This window comes from Castor canadensis, chromosome 1, assembly GCF_047511655.1.
Source record: "Castor canadensis chromosome 1, mCasCan1.hap1v2, whole genome shotgun sequence".
NCBI lineage: Eukaryota > Metazoa > Chordata > Mammalia > Rodentia > Castoridae > Castor > Castor canadensis.
Genome location: NC_133386.1, coordinates 179,223,385 through 179,246,735, shown reverse-complemented (window position 1 = coordinate 179,246,735; position 23,351 = coordinate 179,223,385). Strand labels below are relative to the sequence as shown.

Sequence of the window (23,351 nt, the reverse complement as noted above, 5' to 3'; positions counted from 1 at the left end):
CATTACCTCACATACTTATCATTTCATTTCTGTAAGTGGTGAGAACATTAAGCTTCTCTTTTCATTCGTTCTATCTCTCCTGTGCTTTTCATTCTTAACATCACAAGATAGTTTCTATGTTTTCTAGGCATCATATTCACACTGCAGACAAGAAAAAGGAAGTAGAGAAAAAAGGAGAAAATTAATAGTCTCTGTTTTAACATTCTAAATGATTCTGTTCTCTTTTTAAAAAATTATTACCTCAGTGGCCAGGTGAGTCTCAATGTCCCATAGAATATGTGAGAGTGTGAGCTCATTGCTACTTCATACAAAACAATGTTCTATAAATAGGGAGGAAAAGGAGAGTGTCTACTGCATAGGTGATTGATGTTTGTCACAATCTACCCTTGGATAAACAACATCCATATATTCCCTTCTTTTTAGGCATAGGTCAACACCTCCATGGTCTCATTTGATTACAACATTCAGCTCTAAGTTCCAGAGTATTCTTCTGGCTCTTGAGTTCCCACGTTGAATAAACAGTGAAATTTTTTATTGCTTCCTACACAGATCAATATACAGTGGTGGAGGAGGAAGAGCATAACAGCAATAAAGTAACTCAGAATACAGAATTGGAGACTCACTTGTCCAGATCAATCATGGGCTAGTCTGTGTAGTAAGGGAGATACCCACTGCCCTAGCAGAGGACTCAGTGTCCTAAAGGATGATGGCAGCTGGGTTCTGCTCTCTGTGATTATAATCCTTGTTCTTTATCTCGCTAAGGCCAAGTTTGAGGAGGGCACTTGGAATGATGTCACTCTGTGGGACTGCAAGACTTCCATGGAAGCCAAGGACCTGGGATTACCTTAGGGGTTAAAAATGACAGAGAATTCATGGAATATATTTGGTAAAATTTCCTTCAAAACTCTGGCAGGCATCCAGCCTATTCATTACCTGTGAGATTAATAACAACACACATCTTGTTTAGATGTTGTTTTTAAGCCTGAAGCTTTTTCTTTTTACCTATTGCTCTTTGTGCTGTGGCCTCCATCCTGTGTCTTAGCTTAATGGCTTCTCTTTTGAGGCAATCAGAACAGTAGGCTTCAGTGGCAGGACAACCTTTTAATCCCCTTATTGCCAGCAGGTTAGCCTCCTCTCCCTGGCAGAGAACTATTAATGCAAGGTATTTGGAAAAGGCCTGCAGCTTTGTGGCTGCCTCCTTTTTTTTAATCAGTTTTATTTTGGAGTTATTGAGGAGCCTGCATTTTTCAATTTTAAGACTTCAAATTGTGGGACTCCCACTTAACTGAAATTGCATGCTGCTGGCAGAGAACTTTCCCATAACAAATTGGCATTTCCTTCCCTCTATCCTTGTGCTCTTAATTGCTCCAGACTAATTTCATCTGTTTTATTCAGGCAGCACTGAACACTGGAAGATGACTCCCCACACCTGCTCCATTGGACACACCTTGTATGCCATCTTGGCTGTTTGTATCATCTCCTGTCCTTCAGACCTTCAGTTGCTAGTTCTATCTCAGCCACCTCCGTGGCAACCTGTCACCCGCCAAGAGTCTGACTCCTCCTTACAATTTGTGTTGGCTTGAAATGCCACACTGTAGGGTATGGGATGTGACTTTCAGGAAGTATTGAATTAATGTACTGAAGAAAAATGGAGGAGTTAACTTTTCATGGAGCAAACTTCATCCAGTGGGAAACAGGAGGCAGGAGGGGGGAAAGACATAAATTGCCTTTCCTTCTTTTCAACTACCACGACTGAGCTGCAGTTTCGTCATACAGCTGACTGGGATGAAAGTCATGGCTTCGTAGACCTAACTACTTAGATGCCAGCTGTGCATCCATGACTTTACACTGAAGTAATTACCAAGGTAATTGAGTACCTTGGAAATTTGGCTTCCCAAATTTCTCTTACTTCTCTTTTCCTTCACCCTGTCCTGGAATTCAACTTCTCAAATAAAGTAGCAGCAGCTAATACTCGCCCCATTTTGTTTTCTGGTAAAGCTGAGATAATACCTAAACTAAAAATGTTTTGACTTTTTCTTACCATTTCCTATAAAACTAAAGAACTGGTTTGATAACTGGTTTGCAGCCCAAAGTGTAACAGTCAGAAGTTTGACTGAATGACTTTCCATAGTAAAATAAGACTCACTGCCTGTCTAGCCAGGCTAACGTGAATTTCTACTTCCCAAAGTCCCAGTAACCCTCACTTTAGTCATAGGACTGGCTACATAATTTGAAGGATGCCATTGATCAGAAAGCAGAAAAAATGTGCTATTAAAAATACTAAAATAAGTAGGGCAGGGTGGTGAACGCTGTAGTCCCAGAACTCAGGAGACTGAGGTAGGAAAATTGTGAGTTTGAGGCCAGCCTGGGCTATATAGCAAGACTTTGACTCAAAAAAACCCCAACCAACCAAAAACAAAAAAGTATCAAAGTACAATGCCTTGTCTTTCTTCCATAGTCTTTATTTTGACATAGGCAATGTTGGCTTTAAGTGCAAATGTATGAGCAATTTAACTTGTTTTGTGGAATTAGTGAAATTCTAGAGTTTGTAGTTGGTTGTTTATGCATGTTTTTATATTTTCTTTTTACTAGAACAATGAAAATGTAAAACACTAGCAATTTAACTGTTTTTATTTTACTTCTATATCTACCAATACTTTCTTGCTTTGCTTTACTGATATGTGAGGAAGGATTGAAAGGATAAGGAGCTATGAGTTGTCCATATTTCCTTTTTATTCTACATGTTAGTTATCTCAGACTGCCATAACAAAATACCAGAAACTGGGCAGCATAAGTGACAGAAATTCATTTTCTCAAAGTTCTGGAGTTTGGAAGTCTGAGATCAGTGTGCCAGCATGGTTGGGTTCTGATGAGGGATCTCTTTCTGGAAAAATAGCCACCTGCTCACTGTGCCCTTACATGGTAGAGAGAAGAGAGAGAAAAATCTTTTTCTTCCTCTTGTTATACAGACATAATTTTATTCATTACTCCTCTCCCCCTGTGTCCCTAGTTAACCTTAACTACCTCCTAGAGACCCTGTCTCCAGACATATCACACTGTGGGTTATGGCTCCAAAGTATGAATTTGGAAAGGACGTATTTCAGAATAAGTGCCTAGCTATTAACAGGAAGTAACATGGGTAACAAAGGATCTGATAGCGCTCCTTGACCTTCTTTCTGCATTCAAAGTAAATTTTGTTTCCAATAGAAAGAGTTGTCTTTTAGGGCTGTCAGTGCCTCCCTATCTTTCCCTTCTTCTTCAGTTTCATATACACTACATTTACCTTGTGCATCTTATACACCTCTCCAAACATCTGTGCATTATGATTCTGTGGAATCCTGTGCTCCTGGAGTGTCCTGAACACTATCTATAAAAGGGTAGCAAAGGACAACATGCATGCATATTGTGCCTGTCTCTTGTGCTCACATACATGCTTCATGTATGAACTTCACTTACAGAACATAAGTTCAAATATCAAATTATTTTAAATTTCATGATGAGAATAGAAGAACATTAAACCAAATATCAGGCCCCATGGAACCCATAAAATCAATTTTTCCCAGCCAAGTTCAAGGTGGGAAGAACTAAAACAAGCCCAACTTTTAGGTCTGTTACTGGCTGTACCATCTTTTTTTTCTTTTGGAACAAGTTATGTTTGGCTAGGCGTTACAGAAAACTGTAATAAAAAAATTGACAAAACACAATTTATTTTTTCTATGTAACATAAAATTCAAGGTGGGCAGGTCAGTCTGTTGTAATGACTCCACAAAATCATCATGAAATCAGTATATATTCTATCACTTCACACTAGTGTTTCAAGTCTGTGGCTTTCAACTTCCTGGTAGTAAGGTGTTTCCTGACCTAGGCAGAAAAACTGCATATTAGGGAGAAAGAATGAAATAGAGGGGAAGAAAAAACAAAAACAAAAACAAAAACAAAAACTAACCACATTCTCTGTAATCTAAAAGGGCTTTATCTATTTATTTATGGAAACTTCAACTAGTAACTTTAGTAACTTTGGCTTGCTTCTCCCTCATGATAATTCTACCACTTGGCCATACTTTGTTGCAAGAGAAGCTAGGGGAATTTAATATTTTTTATCAGAGCTCTCCAAACAAAATCAGAGTTCTATTGGCAAAGAAGGATGGAATGGATAATGAGTAGGGCACAAGTAGTACCTGTCTATCAAACCCATCCCAAAATTTAATAGCATGATGCTCATGCAGTCTGTGGGTCAGAAATTTGGACAAGGCACTGTGGGTCTGGCTTCCTTGCTGCTACACTGTCTGGGAGGATTCAGATTTTGGGGGTGATTTAAACAGCTGACTGACTTCTCTAGAGTCCCCATTTGGGCTGGGATGGCTCAAAGTTGGCCTCATCTAGGACGGTCAAATGGGCAGAGTGTGGCCTTTCTGTGTAACTTGGGCTTCTTTCATCATGCAAGTTGGTTTCTGAGAGAAAATACTCTAAGAGACTTGTCCAAAAGCTCTGGCTGATTCTGACCTGGACTGTAAGTTCATGTGTGTTATCAGTTATAAACAAGTCATTATAGCCAGACCGCATTCAAGGGAAGGGGAACCCCACCTCTTGATGCGAAGGTGGCAAGGTCAAGGTCACATTGCAGAAGAGCAGGTAGAGTGGGAGACATTGTTGCAGGCACCTGCCATAGTTGGTTATGGGTTCAAGGATCAATAAGATGGTTATAAAAGGTGTATTATTTTCTGGGCTTTTATGTGATTATGATCTCTAGAGGGAAAAGCAGATAGGACTAGGGTTTTTACAGATTTTTTCACCTGGTCAGAAAAACGAGATATCCAGCATGTAACTACTCTCTAGATTCTTTCTCTGTTTCTGTGCACTTTAAAATTTATGTGCAGTAGTAATCATTATTTTCGGTGTGTATAATTCTATGGAATTTAACACTTGGGTGGATTCTTGTTATCACTACCATGAACAGAATTTAGAACATTTCCAACACCTCAAAGATTTCTTTTGTGCTTCTTCTTATACTTAAGGTCCTATTGCCATCCTCTAGCAAGCTCTTATCTTCAGGCAAAAATTGCTTTGTTTAGGTGTTCAGAATGTGCCATATATATCCTAAGGGAATGCCCAAGGTGACCCAAAGGAGAAAGCAGAAAACATCAGAATTTCTTTCTGTTTGACCTTATCTCATCTGTTTACATTTCAATTTTTTTGTTTGAAATGTGCATAATTCATTATTGCTGTGGCAAACACAACTTATAATGAAATAAATAAACATATCAGTAATATTGTTAAAAATTGATTACTGATAAATATAAATGATCAAAAAAGTTTTCAGACTACAGACTTAGATTAGCACCCAAAGCAATTTCCTTTGGGGTTGAAAGTGGCATTTGTTTCTTTCTGGCCTTTTCCTCAGCCAAATGGAATAGTGAATGAAGGGTAAAGAGGAAGCAGAAAAGGTTTAGTTTTTGAGTTAGAATTCTGACTCCCCAAAGGAGGTTGTAAAAGATTCTGCAGTTACTTTCTCAATTTTTGCCTATCCAGACAGCTTATGTGCTCCATGGAAACAATGCCCAATTGTCATTCTTTCAAGTTTGTATCTGGAATAGTTGCAGCATCTGAGGACATGGGAGAGGACAAGGCAATTAGTGTCTCTGCTCTCCTGGTATGCATTTTCTATAACAAGAAATAAATAGTAAACAAGTAAATAATTAAGAACATTTCAGACAGCAATAACTTCTGTGAAGAAATAGAAAAGGGTCATTGAGATATTGGGGTATAATATTAGGTTAAATTTCCTGGAAGATCTCTCTGTGAAGGTTGCATTTGAGCTGAATTCTGAATGATAACACAGAGTTACCCACATAACTATAAGACAGGTTTGGGAATTTGATACAGATGGGAATAATGTGCAGATTTTTATTTGCTTTATTGACTGATTTTTTTTACAAGTATGCAAAATTTAGGGTGTTTGCAAATCTTAGAGAAAGCCTCCATGCTCAGCAATGTGGGATCCATAGAGGAAAATGGGCAGTGACATGGTTGTCTTGGCAGAGAGGGCCTGTGTGTGAGCTGACCCATGGCCTCAGTACAGTGGAAAGCATCCAGCAATTTTTCATCTCTTTCTTACAGGGGCCTGACAGTAACTGGTGGTAAGGCTGTAGGGTCACTGCATGGGTGGCTCAGTGACCTGGGGGGCTTGATCACTAGAGACCAGAGGGAAACTCATGTCTCAGTGGTACCAGTGTGGCACCCACAAGGTATTCTGTACCTGAGCTTTTGCCCACATTTGTCACATCCATCCTACTGGGCACAGAATGGCGAATTAGTCAGTACCCTGATGGCCTTTCTAGTTTTCTCTGTGCCTAAGAGGGCTACCATCTCCTTGCATGGCAGTTTTCGATCTACCAGAAGCAGGAACCAAAACAAAACTGAAAACCTAAAGGATGTCTTTCAGAAGTTAATCCCATAAAAGATAGAAGAGCGATCAATAATTTGACTATGACTAGGAACTCAAATCAACAAACACAGGCTATGACTGATAAGAGCGACTTAGAAACTTCTGTTATGGGAGATTAAGGCCAAAGATGGGAAAGGGGCACAGACATATGTGCCATGGGAAGAGGGGACTGACGGCACCTAGAATCACCTGGAAATATTACAGCAATATTTATGGAGGAACTTTACTTTCTTAGGGGTTAACAAATGAGAAGAAGATTAAGACAGAAGTGAATGTTAGCCTTGCAGTTAGACTGAGGAAAGCTGAGAATCAATCCAGTTAGTGGATCAGGAATAATGGCATGCCCTTCACCTCTACCCAGAAATCATCACCCATTTGGGAGTACAGTGGATGTGCCAGTCCTATGGGTTCAGGTAAATTCTTCCTGTTGTCAATGTGCTTTTAAGTTTCACTGCCTATTTGAGATACATTTTTAGTTCCTGCTTACTCTGGTTTGACTTTCTTTTTTGTCTTTTCTTCTCTTTCCTCTGAAATCGATAGCTAAGTTATTACTTATTTTTTTCTCCTTCTCCCGATGACATTAGTGATTCTCTGAAGCAATACATGTGTGACCAAGTGGTGACTAGGAGTCTCCAATCAGCTTTCTGACCTTGCTTGGGAAATGTATGGATTTTTCAAATAGTGTGCGATAAGTCACCAGGTGGCACTGGAAAAGGAAACAGAAGGGGAGAAAATATATTGAATTGGAACATTGGCAAAACAAATGCCATGTTAACTCAGATAGAAGAAGATGTCTGATTCTTTAGTAATTAAACTTTAAAGAGAGGCTTGTCAGGTCTCAAGTAAATAAACTTAATGATCTTTTGTCCAGAACAGGACTGGCACGTGTAATTTCTCACTGAGACTTTGAATTTGAAGGTGTCATTAAGTCCTGAGCAGACAACTTTGGTTCCTGTTTCATTCACCTGCTTGGGTTAGAAGAGAGTGAGAATGATGTAGTGATAATGGAGGGGTCTGGGCTAGGCTGAGATGCTTTTAGAAGGAAAAGAAATCATTGAATTTGAGCTGTACAAATCCTAGGTAGCATCTATTGCAATGTCTCATTTAGCAGATGGGAGACAGACTTAGAGAAACTAAGAAGCAGAAAGATGGAGCCACAAGAACTAGGTTCAACTACCAGCTGTGACAGTAATGATCTCTGTGACTTAGGTAAGCAGCTTTGATGACAACATCCTTCCTTTGTGACCTGGCCTTTCCAGTCTTTGTAGACTTTCTCAAAGACTTCCAGAATGTTAGGCAGCATTTCTGATACTTTTTGACATTCTGAACCCAAATATAGATGTGGATTAAGCCTCCTTTGGGTATCGCTATATCCTGTGGAGTTCAGCCTGTTTGCTTCCCAATCAATCTCATCTCCTCCTAACACATGGTGCTAATTAGAGCTATGCAGAGCAAACTAGACGCTTCCGTGTTCATTCCTGCTCTGGAGGAGTCTCTCTGGATGTTAGTGTTTGGTGATTCTTGGATGTTGATACACATGGGTCAATTTACATTTGAAACTTCCCTCTAGATTCTTGGCTTTAAAATGATAAGTTCTAGTTGGGTGCTGATAGCTCCGTAATCCTAGCTACTCAGGAAGCAGATTAGGAGAATCATGGTTTGAAGCCAGCCCTGGACAAATAGTTCACGAGACCCTATCTTGAAAAAAACCATTACAAAAATGGGCTGGCAGGTGGCTTAAACAGTAAGAGTGCCTGCCTAGCAAGTGTGAGGCCCTGAGTTCAAACCCCAGTGCTGCCCCCCTGCCCCCCCTCAAAAAAAGATAAGTTCTTGCCCCATATCTAGCACCGATAGAAAAGCCTATGTAACAAATGTAAGGATGTAAAAAAATTAGATGACATTATAAAGATTGTAGCTTAACATGAAAGAATGGAAACATATTAGAACAATAACAGCACCATCGGGAACAAAGAGAGACATCCAGCTAGTACCAGGTGACCATAGACTTCCACCCTGTGAGGCAGACAATGACTGACACCAAGATGACGTTACAATCCTCCATTTTAAATCTCTCCCACATATGTAACCTCTCAAAGCTGATCATCCTCCAGATGGTGATCACATCCATCCTGCTCTTAAGGCTATGGAGAGGATCAAATTAAATGGTGGCTTTTATAAAACTTGAAAGTGCTATTAAAATATTAGAGAGTTTATTGTTTAGTTTGTAGCACTGTTTAGAACGGGAGATTTCTGACAGCTACTATAGACCTTTTTTCATAGATCTGGGGAGAAACTTGTAAGTAATGGTAGCTTATAGAGAAGACATCCAATGTCTGGAGACAAAGAGTAGTCAGTCATCACCTGCACAAGAACCTCCTTCTTGGAAGACAATTAAAATTTGTTAGCACACAGTGTTATTCAAGTCATAGTTTGGGTTTAGAAACATGTAAGTCTATGATTTGAAGGCAAAGGACAGTGATCAAGCTGAGCTGATTCTGTTTCTTTTTGTCAGTACTGAAGTTTGAACTTAGGGCCTGTGCTTGCTAGGCTTGTGCTTTTTGGTTTAGTTATTTTTCAGATAGAGTCTGTGCTTTTTTTTTTTGGCCTGGGCCATCCTCAGATTCTGATCCTCCGACCTCTGCCTCTGTGAGCTTCTCCTTTCGAATGGAGATGTTCACCAAATGCAGGCACAAAGATTTACTTCTTTTTCTCCCATGTGAGGGTGAGGGGTTGTGGCCATGGAGTAACTTAAAATCTAGGGATATTTAAGAATGAATTCTCATAAATAAACCTCAAAGATTTCCTGATATCAGGAAGAAGCAGGAGAAAAACAAGTCTAAGAAATTAGTGTCTTTACTAAGGCTTCTGTCTTAAGTAATATTTCTTTAATCATCATTCAGATAGTATTATATTTCATTTTTCTACTCCAAGCTCTAATTCTTTAAAGAGAACTGTGGCAATTCATTGTTGAGATGGAACCCAGGACTTGCTCATCATTATTGTTGTCACTGGAGATAAAGAAATCTATCAATTTCACTATTTCCTGCTGCCTACATAATAACTCAAGCTCTGTCTTCATTATTTACTTTAAGGGACAATATAATGACATTGCTGGGAATTACATCTATCTACTTGCTGTACAGCCGGAAGCTCTTGGTTCAATTTTAATAGATCAAAGTCTATTAATAAAACTTTTGAGAACAATGACTATCGGCAGGGGACCAAGCTAGAGAGTCTTATCTCTCAAAAGTAGGTATCAAATGTTCCCTGTTTGGTGAGTACCAATTTGCTTCTGGGGAGTGACATGATTTTTTTTAATGTTGTGCTATTTTATAAAACTTCAGAAATTGTTACCAGTTTTCGACAATGACCTGAGGCACATCGACAATCTGCCCGATGTTTTCTCATTTGGAGAGAGAGGGAGCACAATTTCTATACACCATGATCTTAAACTTCACCTCTAGAAGTTCATCCAGCCAACACTCACTGAGAAGCTTCTGCATGTGAAACATCATCAGGTCAGTTGCTAAGGGCACAAAATGAGTAGGATGATCTTTGCACTTGAGTGTGTCTTCCAGGTAAACCAGTGTTGATTCTCTGTTCCTCTTCATGGAGTATGTAGAGTTTTCATGCATGATGCTTAACATAAGAAGTCTTATGTTAAGATTTGGCTGCTTTCTCAATATCTTTAAACCAAATACATAGATACAATAATGCTTATTGAATCTATGTGCCTTCCCACTAGCTAGCTATTGAATCCAGAGTCCTCCTATGAGTAACCAAGCCCACAGAATATCATGTGATAAATGTTATTAGAGATGTATATGCAAAGCCCAGTGAGGGCACCACAGGGAGAGTTTGGTAACAGAGGAAGTAACACTTGAGACTGGACTTAACAGTAAGAGATTTTTCCAGGGAAAGGTATTCAGGGAGTAAATAGCCTGTGTGAAAACACACAATTCTGTCTACAGAGCACTTGAGTCTTTGTGGGGAGTAAGTGGGTCAGTGGACCCTGTGTGCAGGGTATGGCTTAAAGTCTTCCAACTGCTTCTCTGGTTTCTGAGTGAATGTCAGTCGTCCATCTGTTTTTTTGTTTTATTTTAATTCTGTGACTCGTGTAATTTGTGATCTGGTCTCCGTCTGCTCAGGCCCAGCAGTTTCCTTGCTCAGAAAGTTCTCTTCTTGGCTCTGGAACATGTGATTTATAATTCTTTTTTTTTTGGCGATACTGGGGTTTGAACTCAGGATTTCACACTTGCTAGGCAGGTGCTTTACTGCTTGAGCCGCACCTCCAGCCCTGTGATTTGTAATTCTAAATCTCTTCCAAATCCTCTATCTAGACCCTGGGCCAACCAAGACTTTGCTATAGCATTACCTCACTTTCTCTCACAGGAAGTCCATGACAGGCTCACAAGACTGGCCTCCACTGAAGGTTACCTTACAAGAAGTCAGGGACAATCAATTTTCTGAGTATCAACCTCTCTTTCTCTCTTTGTTTCTCTACTCACTTAACTGTGTAGACCCCAGTATAGTGACAGTGGTCTCCTCACAGAATCAAAAATGGGAAGGATAGTAATAACCACATAACCCAGGTGTTCTCTTCCCCTTTTAGAAGACAGCTTTTCCTCTCCATGCTCAAGCTTGGACTCAAAACTAGACCTCAGTTATCCAAGCACCTTTCCTAGCATAATTTACACCTTGCTCTTTCCTGCCCATCATTCTTTAGTCCAGAAAAATTGTAACTGTCTCCTCTCTCAACCAGTCTGGATTTTCTTTCACAAAAGAAAAGTCACACTATCTAGTGACTAGTCTTGCAAGCCTGGTTTTTTAATTCTATTGTTTTTCTGAAGATATTAAGCACTTACTTCTGCATTGACAGGGGGAATCTTGTATGTGGCCCAGTCTTGAAGGCTGCAAGAGGTTAATGTTTTAAAGAGGAATTTTAAAATTTAATGATGCAATGTTTATAAAATACTACTTCTATTAAACATGATTTTTAAAAAGTTCAAACAGGATTCAACTATGTATTATTTTTTGACTTATTCTTATCCAACAATGCATCATGGATAATATCCAATGTCAGAATAAAAAGATTGAATTCATTCTTTGCTATGGTGGTGAACTATTTTATGTAACGAATACACCATTATTAATTGAACCATTTTCCTTGAGTGATAGACATTTAGGTTAAAACTTGAATTTCGAAGACAATGTATAGAAAGCAGAAGTGGTGGTACATGTTAAGGACAGATATCCAAGAATGAAACCAACATATAAGGACAACATTAGCAAAACTGTTGAGAATCAGGGCAGCCCAGTGAAATGTGCTATATCTCCCGGAGAGTTGATTCATGCATACTTAGTGCAAGAAGAACAAGAAAGAGATGGCATGATCGTTGGGTAGATGGTGCACAACTGTTTGGTGAAAGGAATGGTTTTGCCTTCATGTTTTCTGTCAAGGAAATGATCTTTAAGTGGGTAAGAGCTGAAATCAACTTGAATTTTAATGGGTAAAAACACTTAGGGCAGTGTCTGTAGCATAGTAAGAGCTCCATACATATGTTAAAATTTTATTTTATTTTGTGGAATTGCTGGAAAAGAAAAAGGTGCTGAAATATTGAAATCACTAGTTTTCAAAAAGGGGAGTGAAATGAATCCTGAAAAGAATATGTTAATCAAGAAGATTTCAATCTCTGGTCAAAGTCAGGAATGAAACATTTAGAGATGGATGTGAATACTTTGGAAAGAAAGATAAAATTATTTAAAAATTAGTTTCAAATAACAAAGTTGGGCAAGCACTCTACAACTGGAGCTACTCCATTTCTATTTAAGGATGAATATAGAATTTTTAAACCTGTTGAACTCACTATAAGAGGACTAAGGTAGTGAGGAGAAAAATGGAGGAGATGAATCAATTTGGAATACAATGTATGTATACACATGGAAATGTCCTAATGAAAATCTCTATATAGATATCTTAAACAAAAATGTCTTTTTTAAAATCAAAAACAGAGGCAAGAATGTAAATCAGGTTCTATCTGGGGGTTGGTACCAGTAGGAGGAGAGAGGATATAAGAAAGGGTAGAGGAGGGAGAATGTAGTGGAAATACTATGTACTCATGTATGAAAATGGAAAAATGAGATCTGTTCAAACTGTTCCAGTGATGGGGGAAGGAAGGATAAAGGAGAATGATGGATGGGATGAATTTAACTATGACATATTGTAAGCACTTTTGTAAATGTTATAATGTATCCCTAGTACAATAATAATGTGATAAAAAAACTGTAAAAAAAACCAAACTTGACTAGACTGATCTAATTTTCTTTGTTTGGATTTTGCCATTGAGTGATTTGATTAATGAAATTCACTAGAGGGAAAATATCTGGATTTTAGTATGATCTTAAACAAATTACCCATAAACTATGCTTTTTAAAAAATTTTATCGTGTGTAATTTTTTAATTTAAACGTGTATACATTGTTTGGGCCACCTCCTCTGGCCCTTCCGGGCAGAACCTGTTCTGCCCTCTTGTTCTCCAGTTTTGTTGAAGAGAAAACATGACAAGAGATAATAAGAAATACAGTGTTTTTGCTAGTCCGAGATAAAGATGGCTATACAGAGAGATTCCTAGTGCTTCCATGCACATGTGTATTACAATCCACATTGGTTCACCTCTACCAGACCTCTTCACCTTCCCACAGTGGCCTTGGCCACTTAATAGTGGGAAAATTACTATATTTGCTCCTCTACAGTGAACACATCAACCACATTCAAGTTTTAGGTTTCCTTCCCTTTCCCTGTTCCTCCCATGCACGGTCTCCCCTTAGTGTGACCCGTGTCCAATAATATTACTGCATTTGTTTGGTCTCTAATCTGCATATGAGGGAGAAAATGTGATTTTTGGCCTTGTGAGCCTGGGTAACTTTGCTTAAGATGATGTTCTCCAGTTTCATCCATTTACCTGCGAATGACAAAATTTCATTCTTCTTTGTGGCTGAGCAAAATTCCATTGTGTATAAATTTCACATTTTTTAAATCTATTCATCAGTATTGGCATCTTGGCTGTTTCCATAGCTTGGCTATTGTGAATAGTGCTGCAATAAACATGGGTGTGCAGGTGCCTTTGTAATAACGTGAGTTGTACTCCCTAGGAGTGGTATTGCTGAATCATATGGCAGGATCTATGTTTAGTTTTTAAATTTTATTTATTTTTTTTTAAATTTTTTCTTTTATTCATATGCGCATACGATATTTGGGTAATTTCTCTCCCCCTTCCCCCTGCACCCTACCCCCTCCTCTTTCCCCCTCACCCCTTCGCTATCAGGCAGAAACTATTTTACCCTTATCTCTAATTTTGTTGAAGAGAGAGTATAAGCAATAATAGGAAAAACAAGTGTTTTTGCTAGTTGAGATAAGGATGGCTATACAGGGAATTGACATGCATTGATTTCTTGTGCATGTGTGTTACCTTCTAAATTAATTCTTCTCGAACTAACCTTTTCTCTAGTTCCTGGTCCCCTTCTCCTATTGGCCTCTGCCACTTTGAAGTATCTGCATTAGTTTCTCTGCAGTGAGAGCAACAAATGCTATCTCGTTTTTTTGGGTGTCTTACCTATCTTCATACCTCCCTTATGTGCTCTCGCTTTATCATGTGATCAAAGTCCAATCACCTTGTTGTGTTTGCCCTTGATCTAATGTCCACATATGAGGGAGAACATATGATTTTTGGTCTTTTGGGCCAGGCTAACCTCACTCAGAATGATGTTCTCCAGTTCCATCCATTTACTTGCGAATGACATGACCAAGTAAGCTTCATCCCAGGAATGCAGGTATGGTTCAACATACGAAAATCAATAAGTGTAATAAACCACATTAATAGAAGCAAAGACAAAAACCACTTGATCATCTCAATAGATGCAGAAAAAGCAGAAAAAGATAAGATCCAACACCATTTCATGATAAAAGCTCTAAGAAAACCAGGAATAGAAGGAAAGTACTTCAACATTATAAAAGCTATATATGACAAACCTACAGCCAGCATTATACTTAACAATGAAAAACTGAAACCATTCCCTCTAAAATCAGGAGTGATACAAGGATGCCCACTATCTCCACTCCTATTCAACATAGTACTGGAATTCCTAGCCAGAGTAATTAGGTAAGAAGAAGAAATAAAAGGAATACAAATAGGTAAAGAAACAGTCAAAATATCCATATTTGCAGATGTTATGATCCTATACCTTAAAGACCCAAAATCTACCCAAAAACTCCTAGACATTATCAATAGCTATAGCAAGGTAGGAGGATATAAAATCAATATAGAAAAATCATTAGCATTTCTATACACTAATAATGAACAAACTGAGAAAGAATATATGAAAACAATTCCATTTACAATAGCCTATGTTTAGTTTTTTTTTTTTTTTCATTTTTCTTTTATTATTCATATGTGCATACAAGGCTTGGTTTATTTCTCCCCCCTGCCCCCACCCCCTCCCTTACCACCCACTCCACCCCCTCCCGCTCCCCCCCTCAATACCCAGCAGAAACTATTTTGCCCTTATCTCTAATTTTGTTGAAGAGAGAGTATAAGCAATAATAGGAAGGAACAAGGGGTTTTGCTGGTTGAGATAAGGATAGCTATACAGGGCATTGACTCACATTGATTTCCTGTGCGTGGGTGTTACCTTCTAGGTTAATTCTTTTTAATCTAACCTTTTCTCTAGTTCCTGGTCTCCTTTTCCTATTGGCCTCAGTTGCTTTAAGGTATCTGCTTTAGTTTCTCTGCATTAAGGGCAACAAATACTAGCTAGTTTTTTAGGTGTCTTACCTATCCCAGCACTGACGAATGGATTAAGAAAATGTGGTATCTATACACAATGGAATTTTATGCAGCCATGAAGAAGAACGAAATGTTGTCATTCGCTGGTAAATGGATGGAATTGGAGAACATCATTCTGAGTGAGGTTAGCCTGGCTCAAAAGACCAAAAATCGTATGTTCTCCCTCATATGTGGACATTAGATCAAGGGCAAACACAACAAGGGGATTGGACTATGAGCACATGATAAAAGCGAGAGCACACAAGGGAGGGGTGAGGATAGGTAAGACACCTAAAAAACTATGTTTAGTTTTTTAAGAAGCCTCCATATTGTTTTCCAAAGTGGTTGTACCAGCTGCATTTCCACCAGCAGTGGATAAGGGCTCCTTTTTCCTGCATCCTCACCAGTGTTTGTTGTTGGTGGTGTTCTTGATGATAGATATTCTAACAGAAGTGAGGTGGAATCTTAGTGTGGTTTTGATTTGCATTTCATTTATGGCCAGAGATGGTGAGCATTTTTTTCATGTGTTTTTTTACCATTTGTATTTCTTCCTTTGAAAAAATTCTGTTTAGTTCAGTTGTTCACTTCTTTATTGGTCCAATGATTTTTGGGGAGTTTAATTTTTTGAGCACCCTGTATAATCTGGTTATCAGTCCCTTATCTGATATATAGCTAGCAAAGATTTTCTCCCACTCTGAGGGTGGTCTCTTCAATTTAGAGACCATTTCATTTGTTGTACAGAAGCTTTTTAATTTCATGTAGTCCCATTTGTCCATCCTTTCTCTTAGTTGCTGGGCTGCTGGAGTTCTACTGAGGAACTCCTTACCTATACCTATTAGACTATGTTTTCTTGTGCTTTTTGCACATGCTGAACTTTCTCTGGAGTGCTCTTCCTCCAGTCATCTGTTGGCAACCACCTGCTCATCCAAGGCAAGATAATGCTTCTAAATGTTAACCAACATTTCTTCTTTTCATTTCCATACTTGGCCCTCCTTGAGTCAGCTGGGCTCTCTGCAAAGACCTCTTTTGGCAAGCGATGACACATCAAAGAAGCAGCAGAAAAAATAGACTGTTACTGGCTTTGCTTTCTTTTTCTTCTTCTTTTTTATTTTTGGCAGTACTGGGGCTTAAACTTAGGGCCCCACACTTGCTAAGTAAGCACTTTACCACTTGAGCCACTCTGTCACCTCTGGCTTTGCCTTTCAAAATTCTGAAGTCTTCAGTAAAACAAGAAGAACTTTGACTAGACAAAAGGTTTAGAAGAAAATATCAATGTTTAAAAATAAAACCTTCATTTATGCAGAATAGCTAATGAACAGTAGAACCAATGAGTACATGTAACACCTGTGGCACGGAATTCCTATTTAATCTGTTCATTGTCCTTTCTGACTTTCCATCCACAGAAGCATGGTCCAGTGATACCCAGCATGGATGATTCCTGTCTGATGCTGCTGTGTGCCACATATGCTTCACGTGATAAAGACCTTTTTTATTTTTTAAACTTACAAAATTTATGGAATTTTATGCAGCCACGAAGAAGAATGTAATCTTATCATTTGCAAGTAAATGGACGGAACTGGAGAACATCATTCTGAGCGAGGTTAGCCTGGCCCAAAAGACCAAAAATCGTATGTTCTTCCTCATATGCAGACATTAGATCAAGGGCAAACATAACAAGGGGAGTGGACTTTGATCACATGATAAAGCAAGAGCACACAAGCGAGGTATGAGGATAGGTAAGACACTCAAAAATCTAGGTAGCATTTGTTGCCCTCACTGCAGAGAAACTAATGCAGATACTTCAAAGTGACAGAGGCCAATAGGAGAAGGGAACCAGGAACTAGAGAAAAGGTTAGTTCAAGAAGAATTAATTTAGAAGGTAACAGACATGCACAGGAAAGCAATGTGAGTCAACTCCCTGTGTAGCTATCCTTATCTCAACTAGCAAAAATGCTTGGTCCTTCCTATTATTGCTTATACTCTCTCTTCAACAAAACTAGAGATAAGGGCAAAATAGCTTCTGCCTGGTAGCAAGGGGTTAGGGGAGGAGAGGGAAGGGGTGGGGTAGGTAGGGGAGAGGGCAGGGGGAAGGGAGGAGAAATGACCCAAACATTGTATGCACATGTGAATAAATGAGAAAAAAAAATAAAAAAAAAACATAGAAATCTAAAAATAAAATAAACTTACAAATTTGGTTTGAGATAAGAGTGTCACTATGTACCTCAGGCTGTCCTTGAACTCATGGTCTTCCTGACTCTGCTTCCTGAGTGCTGGCATTACAGGTGTTTACTACCATACCCAGTATGACATCTTTTTTTTCTCTACCATGCTTGCCGTTAGGTCTTTAGTAAAAGTCTCTATTTATTCACATTCTTGAGACTGAACTCCAGAAAAGAGTGGGGAGAAAGGAGAAAAACCTTCACACCATCTGCGAGGTTTCATCAACATTTCTGGGTAAAATTTAGATTCCAATTCTACCTGTATCATAGCACCCATCATAGGAAACTATTATTTATTTTCTTCATGATTTCCCTGTTACACTGTGAGCCTTTTGAAGAGAGAGAACAGGTTCTATTCTGTATGTCCTGGTACACAGTAGTGACCAGAAAATGTTCAACGAGTTGAATTGAAGATAGGAAAATGTGTGCAGTTACATTTCATTAGTTAGTTAACTATATTTAATTTAATTAGTTGTTAATTCAATATATACTCAAGAACATATTATTATGTATAACCTATATAATAATGTATTAGTGTCAATTTTGAACTCTCTCTCTGAGGTTTTCTAGGCTCTGACCTCTACCTTCCTGTTCTTATTAATGATGTGAATGAGAACATAATTCATTGATTACATTTGGGAGAGAGAGGATCCAAAGAGAGATGAACAAACTGAAATGATGAAACAAATGCAGTGTAATTAATTTGGAGTAAATATAAAATACTATAGTTAGTTTTTTTTTTTTGTCAGTACTGGGGTTTGAACTCAGGGCTTTGTGCTTGCTAGCCCTTTTTCCTTTGTTTATTTTGGTGATAGGGTCTTGCTTTTTGCCCAAGCCAGCCCGGACCATGATCCTCCTATTTTATGCTTCACATTTTAACTGGGATAACAGGTGAGTACCACCAAACTTAGCTTTTTTCTGTTGAGAAGGAGGTCTCGTGAACTTTTTGCCCTGGCTCGCCTTAAATCATGATTCTCCTGATCTCAGTCTCCCAAGTAGCTAGGATTATAGACATGAGCCATTCTCTGGTGGCTAGTTACATTTAGGTTTTTAAAAGTCAATTTTATTATGGACTAGTAGATGAGATATAGTTTTAAAACAAAGTATTTGTAAAGATTTAGTGAGAATTTTAATCAATAAGCTTAATATGAGCCAAATTATAATGCAGCTTTTACTCAATTTTGCATATTATTTATAGAAATAAAAAGAAGAGGCACAGGAAGGCAAGGATCTCCCTGTGGCTATAGTTCCATACATAATATTTTAAAGGACATTGCTAGAGAGTTGTAAGAAAGTGCTTATTTTTTAAATAAGAATTGAGAAGAGATTGGGGCTAAATCACAGGAAGAATGTACTCATGAGTGTGTCAATGTTTCGATTTTTAAATGGATGTTATATTAAAGGACACTTCATGTTTGTGGTCCAGTAAGTGAAAGCTATAGAGAAACGGGGTATGGATTGCTCTTCATAAGAAATTGTAGCAATTAGATATTTCTGTCAATGAAACAACAGCTTTGGAGTAAGCTCTGCCTCACTTTAGTGGGAAAAGGTTAAACTGGGCAGCACTATTAGCATAGGGGATTCCTGATTTGCAAGGGTGATGGGATTCAGATGAGTCTTAGAGTAACTTCCAATTCCAAGACATAGCACTCTCCCCATGTTATGCTCCATGGTTTAGTTGGAGAGCACTCTGGACATGGATGGATATGAAGGACCTTTCAACCAAGTGGCAGAAATGATGGAGAGAAATGTTTAGTTCGGAAAAGAGTTGCCTGGATTTCCCTTGCCCCTCACTCTGTATGCAGGACACAAAGAAAGGAAAGATCTAAGCTGTCAGCTGGTAATTCATCTGAAAGAGAAGGAAATAACTCTCTGGTGGATGTGAACTGTGAGGAAGACTGATGATGTTACTCTATGCTCCGTGACTCTGTACCTGGAGAAATAACAGGACTTGATCCATGGGAATGTTTGGGGTGGGGGATCTGGATGATAAAGAGGCAAGTGCGGACTCCATCTGGGAGAATGATGATGTTTAGCCCCACAGTCCATGGCTCTGAGCCCAGCAAGTGAGTCTGGGACAATTGATGCCTTCTGACACCCGGCAGTTGCAGTAATTCTGAGCTAGTGACATGGCCAAGCAGTCTCAATGCAGCAGACAGCTTCATTGCTGGGGGCCCATCTTTCACTTAACTGCAAACCATCTTCCATCAGGCAAAGATGAATGAGAAAACTGCCCAGGCTTTACTTGTTTTTAATATTATTCTCTCTTTTCTGTCCAGACCAGCTTTGGTTTATGTGTTCTGCTGGCTCCCTTATGAACTATGGTGCAGAACGCCCCTGCCATCACCCTGCTTTCGAATGATATGTGAAACAGACAAGAGGATCTTCTCAATGGACGTGGCAGAGTGGGGATGTCTGCAGCCATCAAATAATGACAGAATGTGCTGGGTGTGTCCAGGAATAGCAGAAGTTCATTGCTACTTTAATTCATCAAGAGAGACCCTGTTTCCATTTCTGAGTGAATAGACCTTCAAAGAATCAGAATGGGGAGACAGCGAAGCTTAAATTCCTTCCAGTGGAAGGTAAAATGTATCCTGGTGCTGGAAGGTAATATGGAACAGTATACGGTTATGCAGCACTAAGGTGAATTCAATGTTTTACATGTTCAAATTGCAGAGAAGTACAGCATATGAATATCTCTGTTACACAAAATACTGATTGTTTTCTTCTTAAAAAAAAAAGAAAATAACTGAATACATTAAATACAAATCTTGTGTATTTTTTTCTTGATATCCTGTTTTTGAAGGTGTGATGGCCTCCCAGGATGTACTGCAACTGCCTATTCTCTTGGAATTCTTTCCAACTGTCCCACACAGGTGGGCGTCTAACTAAGATCCCTGAGCCTCCAAGACATATCCAAAGGGAGTCAGACTTTAGTTCATCTCTGGAGTCAGGTAAGATGCCACAATGTGGAGCACTGGGCCTGACTTTCTGAGCAACTGCCAACGAGTCAGATGATAGAACTCAGCAGTGTGGGAAATCTTTCTCCCATGACCAGAAATGACAAATATTTGAAGGGATTAATATGTTTACCCTGATTTGAACATTGCACAATGTATATTTGTATCAAGACCACACATGGTATGTCATAAATACTCACAATTTTTATGTGATAATTTTCACCAAAAAGGATCATGAGGGCTTAAAAGAAAGGTCATTTGATTCCTTGGTAAAGTACTTGAGCTAAAAAATGCTGAGCTAAAAAAACCAGCTGGCTTGCTTGGGAGGATGAGGATTAGTGTTACTAAATATAAGGACTAGTACCTGGTTTGCTAAGGGGGCCTGGAAATGGGAGGCCATTAGTGTAGCACAGAACCAGAGGCTTAAAGAACCAGGATAAAGTGTGTCTGAGAAGATTATGATGCAATCTCTCCATAGTTCATTCAGTTTTACCCAAAATATTCAGATCCAGTTGTTCCTAGGACTACCTGTAGGAGGGTTCAGATGTGAGAGAACAGTTGCAGCTGAGGACTGCCCTGTTGACCACTAGGCTTAGCAAAGGGATACTTGGTTTAAGGGGAAGGAGTTTGTACAGCAAGCAGTCAAGGTTTGTGAGAGAAATAGTTGCCCCATTGTATAAGTCCCTGGAGAGAGCCAGAAAGATTAGCCCTATTGCCAACAAAACTGGAAACCACCATAGGAAAGGAAGCTGTGAACATTGGATAAAATCCACATGAACCAGGGTGAGGCAAGGGACTCATTTTTATAAGTGATATATGGGCAGTGTTGATGAAGAGTCTGTCACCCTACCCTTTCTTCTTGACCTCAACATCAGTATCTCTACCTGGAAGAAGGGGCACAGCTATCCCATGCTTTTCCCACCCTGAGGAACCAGGGCTGAAATTCTAGACTGTGCTGGCAAAGGGGATGGAGTGAGCTTTGAATGCTGAAGTTTTAAACTGGATTGAACTATGTTTTAACAATTAAAATAACCAGAAAGTGATAGAATCCGCAAAAACTAATGCAAAGGGATGGAAAAGGAATTTAACATAGCAGGGTTTGTTCAGTAAGAGATGCATAACCATTTCCACAAGGGCTGTTAAAGGTAGGTTAGGGAACTGCATATTCTGCCTACATCTAATTAGCCAGAATCCAGTTCCAAGATCTCAGCCTAATTATAAGTAAAGCTCAGAAATTTCCTCCTGTAGGAAATTCTAGGAAGAAGAATGATATGAACACATAGCAGCATGGTTATGATTTGCACCTAGCACATCCCCCCAAAGCTCATGTGTTCAAGGTTTGGTCCCCAAGGCAGCAACAAGACTTTGGGAAAGTGATTGGATCATGACAGCTCTGACCTCATCAGTAGATTAACTCATTGCTGAGTGGATTTGGGGAGATGTGACATAGTTGAAGGGAGTGGATACTTAGGGACATATTCTTGGGGACTGTACCTTATTCCTGGCCCATTCTCCTCTCTTTTGTTTCCCAAGAGACATGAAGTGAACAGTTTTGCTCTTCCACATGCTCTCCACCATAATTTTCAGGCTTGTCTCAGACTCTGAGCAATGGGGTTAAGGGACCATGGACAGAAACTTCTAAACCCATGACCCCAAATAAATAGTTTTAAATTGAGTTTCTCAAGTATTTCATCACAGCAATGGAAAACTGACTAAAATAATTACCTGACATAGGCAATCATTTTGAAGTTCATTATGCAACTTAGGAATTAGGAATCTAGTGGCTTTGTAGTAATTATAACATTAACAGTGAAAACCGGTGATATGCCAAACGTTATTCAGTAATTCCCCTGGGGTTTACTCAAATAAATCAATGGCATTTATTTTATAGGTTGGGACAAGAGAGGGGGTTCCCTGATTTGTCCAGGATTAAAACCTCCATTGAATCAAGTCCAATCTATGACGTAGCTGTCATTTTCTAGAGGAAATAAGAGAGTTAACAATTTAATGCCACAACTATTAAGTGGTAGATTTATTGATAGTAACTGGCTCTTTCCCACTTTACTATCCCTGCTTTTTCTCTTATATCCATATCATCTAGTCATAGTGGCTTTTTACAATTCAAGGCCTTTTGTCTTCTCTTTGTTTGGGATGGTTTTTCTGAGCCTTATTTGAATAATTCTCTGAGACCCCCCCACACTCTTTCATATTCCACATGACATATACTAACCATGCCAAAGGCCATGCTGCATGCACTACAATTTGTTGTTCCATTTGGCTATTATCATTTCATTTGTGTGAAATCATTTCTGGTGTGTACTTTTTTTTTTTTGTGCAAGATTCCTTTTTTAATGGCTTGATGATGTGTTGAATTGCATTTGATGTGTTAGATAATTTCCTTCATTTGACTATGATGTTTGTGAAGATTGAGTATTTATAAATTCATGCAATTTTGATTTTTGAGTCAGAGAACTGGAACAGATGGACCTAGGACTCAATAATTCAGTGGCTGCTGATCAGTTCCACAACTTCTTTCATTTATTAATGGGACTATTGCTCATCAGGCTTGTTTTGTTTTCTTTGTGATACTGGAATTTGAACTTGTGCTTGTTAGGCAAGTGCTCTACGACTTGAGCCATACCTCCAGCCCTACTAGTGAATCTTTCTCTATCATGTCTTCTAGTTCTCTGAAACAATTGTTTGATATTAGTACCCTTATCATGTCAATGATAAGAATTATTCTTTTCCAGTTTCATGGCAACTCAGCAAAAACACTTTCTTTAAAATAATCTATTTGGTTTTGTTAATAAGCATTACAATATAATAATTAGATGTTGGGGACTGGAACCCAAAATATGACCTCCTTTTTAATATGTTTAAAAACTGATAATCAATAAATATTTTTC

At 38.8% G+C, this 23,351-nt stretch overlaps 1 long non-coding RNA gene across 1 annotated transcript; it reads left to right on the top strand.

The window, feature by feature from the left end:
• The first annotated feature begins 9,543 nt into the window (after positions 1 to 9,543).
• On the top strand, positions 9,544 to 22,718 carry LOC141421514 (uncharacterized). The gene is made up of 4 exons (XR_012446077.1): positions 9,544 to 9,694; positions 9,790 to 9,963; positions 16,670 to 16,866; positions 19,765 to 22,718. It is a non-coding gene; the product is annotated as an uncharacterized lncRNA (long non-coding RNA).
• The last annotated feature ends 633 nt before the right edge of the window (positions 22,719 to 23,351 follow it).